At 44.0% G+C, this 4,075-nt stretch overlaps 1 pseudogene; it reads right to left on the bottom strand.

Moving 5' to 3' along the window:
* Positions 1-878: 878 nt before the first annotated feature.
* LOC136638042 (5S ribosomal RNA) lies at positions 879-998 on the bottom strand (annotated as a pseudogene).
* Positions 999-4,075: the final 3,077 nt, after the last annotated feature.

Genomic DNA, 4,075 nt, shown 5'->3' with positions numbered 1-4,075 from the left:
ATCAAAGCCTCGAGAAGGTTTAAATTCATTGTTTTAGTCTGAAATTCTAGCAATACTTGAACGCCTATGACTGTATTATAGAGATATGTGAAATTTACTTTTTTGATCATAATATCCCCCCCCACACACACACACAAAGAAAGAGAGAGAAAGCCAATAGGAGGAGATGATTTGAAAAATATCTGGGAATTAGAAGGAAACATTAGTGTACATTTCCTTCCTTTGGAGCATGCCTCAATGCAAGATGAACATTTATTCACTGATCAAAGCGATTGCGAACAAATGAAAAGAACAGTCTAACAGCCTCATCCTATCATGCCTACTTGGAAGTAAGCCCCATTGCGTTCAACAGGGCTTACCCCCAAGAAAGTGCGTACTGTATAGGATTGCAGATAACGTGGGGCAGGGAGGGAACCTTAACAATAGCTGAGTCGTGTCCCAGAGGCTTGCCCTATAAATGTGATAGATGCCATCACAAATAATTAGGCTGATACTTGCTCCTAGTTACAATTGCCTTTTTAAAACTTTTGAGTCTTATTGGAGACTGTTTAAGGGGGTGACATATACCACAAGTCTGCCTTGGGGACTTATTAGATTGGTTATATTTCACGTGCCAAAGACATGTGGGAAGAAGCCTAACTTTGAGTAAGATACCTTCAGGTTGGGGTTTGCCTGCCTGTTTCCAACAGAACAGTCCAAATCCTAGCCCTCGTTGAAAATACAGTATTAGTTCTGATGCCTGGAGGGAGTTGTGGGCATTGTTCCCTCTAAGGTGAGCGAGGGCACTGCCCACCTTCCAGCCAAGCTCCACACAGCACAGAGCTCATCAACCTGGACATGATGATTGGCAACCTTCAGTCTCGAAAGACTATGGTATAAGCCTACAGCACCCGGTATTCCCAGGCGGTCTCCCATCCAAGTACTAACCAGGCCTGACCCTGCTTAGCTTCCGAGATCAGACGAGATCGGGCACGTGCAGGATAACAGTTGCTGCATCAACCTGGAAGTGCAGCGATAACATGACAACAAAAGGGGTCTGCACACTGGCATTGATGCTGGTTATGGGGGTAAGCATAAGGAGACATTAAGGTGTGGTGCATGTGGAACTGTCCTTGATGATTTACAGTGTATAGAATACTATGGTACAGATGAAAATATTCTTGAGCGCATAGCTGACTCTTAGCACCAGACAGGAAGCAGTCAAAGTTGAATCAAGCCTAAGTAACATTCTTTCAGAGGGTTTAGTTGTTATCCCTCCTGGCATTAAAAAAATTAATTAAATTGTCTTATTTGTTTATGTATTTATTTAAAAGATTTATATCTCATCATTCCCACTCAAATATAGGGGATTGCCTATATCAAATATATAGGAGTGATGACACCATTCCTATGCAGAAGAAAGCCGCACACTATTCAATACAGCTGAATACAGCACACTATTCAATAGAGCCCTGAAGCCTCAAAAACAGAAGTGCTCATCTCAGGAGCAGGACTGGGGAGGGCAGAAGGCTTTCAGGTTGTCTCCAGGCTCGCCAATGAGCCTGCACATGCTTCTTTACAGCTCATTTAGGTATGGCCCCTTTAAACTATGCAACCTGGAAGCGGCATGATGATGACATCATGTCACCACCAAACCTCTAGCTTGCTTAGCGCTGCACTGGACGAGGTCACCCCCTGTGACACCACTAACAGGTAGAGCTGAGGCTTCTCAACACAAGGCTCCAAATTTGGGAGCAAGCATTGGAAGTTTATTGTCTTCTTTTTCTTTTCTTTTAATAAGTTGCAAACCTCTCAAGTTCACCGAGTATTCAGAAACTCCCACCTTTTTCCTGGGTGGTCCATTTTGGCCTGAATTAATCCTACTCCTTGAGCCTTCTCATGACTCCAGTGTCTCCTTAGCACAGTGATTTTCAACCTTTTTTGTCTCACAGCACACCGACACGGTACTAAAATGGTCAAGGCACACCATCAGTTTTTTGACAAGGCACACCATGCTGTTGGAGGGGAGCTCACATTCCCCAATGGTCCTACTAATAAATGACCCTCCCTCAAACTCCTGCGGCACACCTGCAGACTATTTGTGGCACACCAATGTGCCACAGTACAGTGGTTGAAAATGACTGCCTTAGCAGGTAGATTACTCCCCCCCCAAAAAAAAATTATCAACAGAATTTCAAGAAAATGTTTTAGTTTAGATGAAACATGGAAATATCATCTAATTCCCTGTTCCACCCACACACCGCATGTGCTAGTCTAGCCTGTGTTAGTATACAGAATGATATGCAACATTGATGAACACCAGCTGCCATGAGATCTGTGAAGGATGATTTGCTTAGGTGTTTTCCTCTGTGTCTGTGTTTACAGCTGGTGCATTTTTTAAAAGGTCAAGCTGCATTCTGGAGATTCTACTGAGACCCCATTATAATTACACAGAACACTTGAAAATCCCACACATCAGTAGTGTGTCCTGAATTTAAAGAGAAAGGAAATCATACACAAGTCTCTTGTGGGGATCATATAAACTTACATTAAGCCCAAACCAGCAAGCCAATAACTTGTGGAATACACAAAAGGCTTCTGATGGCTTCTCACCATCATGAATAGGGATATTTTTGGGATGCTGAAAAGGAAGTATATGCATTACAGTGCATGGACTTACAGTGTCCATGTAGTAAGAAACTCTTTGAACTGGTGAAACAGAAGAGACCCAAGAAACTAAAGATCAGAAAAAAGGATGCAAGAGGAAACTGAGGCACAAAAAATGTTGAAGTCAAATATGTGAGTAGCAGTAAATGTTATGTTGGGGGCTACAAGGATAAATACAATGCCAGATGCAGGGGAGTAGCAGCAAGATGCAAATATCTTGTGGTCTTGTGTGCTTCGGGAAGTATCTGGTTGACTGCTGTGAGGTACAGGAAGCTGGGCTAGATGGGCCCTGGGCCTGATCCATCACAGTGTGCTTTCTGATGGAGGCAATAGAACATTCAGGCACTGATGAGTTAATAGAGGAAATAAGGTTTATTGGTATGCCTTGACAGCCAAAATTTGAGGTGCAACAGGTAGGGAGTACTATGAGAGGATAAGGGCAGCCAGATGAAAGCATGGTATATATATACCATGTGTAGGAAGTAAGAATGAAATTGAAATCTCAAATTATGGAGAGCTGCTGCTGGTTTGTGTTGACAATAGTGACCCAGATGGTCTGATTCAGTAGAAGGCAGCTTGCTATGAGTGCCAAGTCCAGCAGGCTCACCGTTCAACTACACATGGATATACACAACTTCTGTATGGACCCTTATGCCAGAAGGAGTTATGTTATAGCTCAATTCTAATGAGCCAATCAGCTAGTAGTACAGGCATTCCACCATCAGAGACTGCCTTATGGCAGTCATAAAAAGGCCTCCAAGAGTGCAGTAACAGCTGCTGCTGTTGTCTGCTGACACTGGCCTGCTGTCACATGTAACCCTCGCCCCTCCTTACTCCGAACTTTCCCCAAACCATGTGTGACCCATCCCAACCTCCTTCCTCTGGGTCCAGCCTGGTCCATCGGTGGTGGGCATGTGGAGCTGCCAGCAATTTGTGCCAGCGACTCCAACAATCTTGACAGCAGCATGACATTTACAGCACCATTGCAGACTTTATGATGGCAGATCACAAGATCCACTGTCATAAAGGGCCCATGGGATTGGTCCACACGTGTATCTTCAGAACTCAGTTGAAGCCCAGTCCTAGCCAAATTTACTCTGAAGTGAGTTTCATTTCTTTGCATGGGAATTGCTCCCAGGTAAATATGCATTTATGCAAATGACAACCCTTCCATTGCAAACAGAAACTGCTCCCTGCCTGGTCTGAACAGCATCATGGCAGGAGAGGGATTCATCCCCTTGCCTCTGTGCTATGGTCCCAATCTGCAGGGAGGTCCAGTCCCTGATTAACTTCTCCTGAGTTAAAGAAAAGCAAGAGTATCAGCTTAACAGTAATGTATAGTTTGACCCTCAGTTCCCCACACTAAGTTTCAGTCATGTCAGCTTCTGAGCATACTTTTCTGATGATTTAGCTCTTGTGGAAGAGTGAG

This window comes from Tiliqua scincoides, chromosome 1, assembly GCF_035046505.1.
Source record: "Tiliqua scincoides isolate rTilSci1 chromosome 1, rTilSci1.hap2, whole genome shotgun sequence".
Classification (NCBI taxonomy): domain Eukaryota; kingdom Metazoa; phylum Chordata; class Lepidosauria; order Squamata; family Scincidae; genus Tiliqua; species Tiliqua scincoides.
The sequence above is the reverse complement of the archived record's forward strand: the minus strand, read 5'-3'. Positions and strand labels throughout refer to the sequence as shown.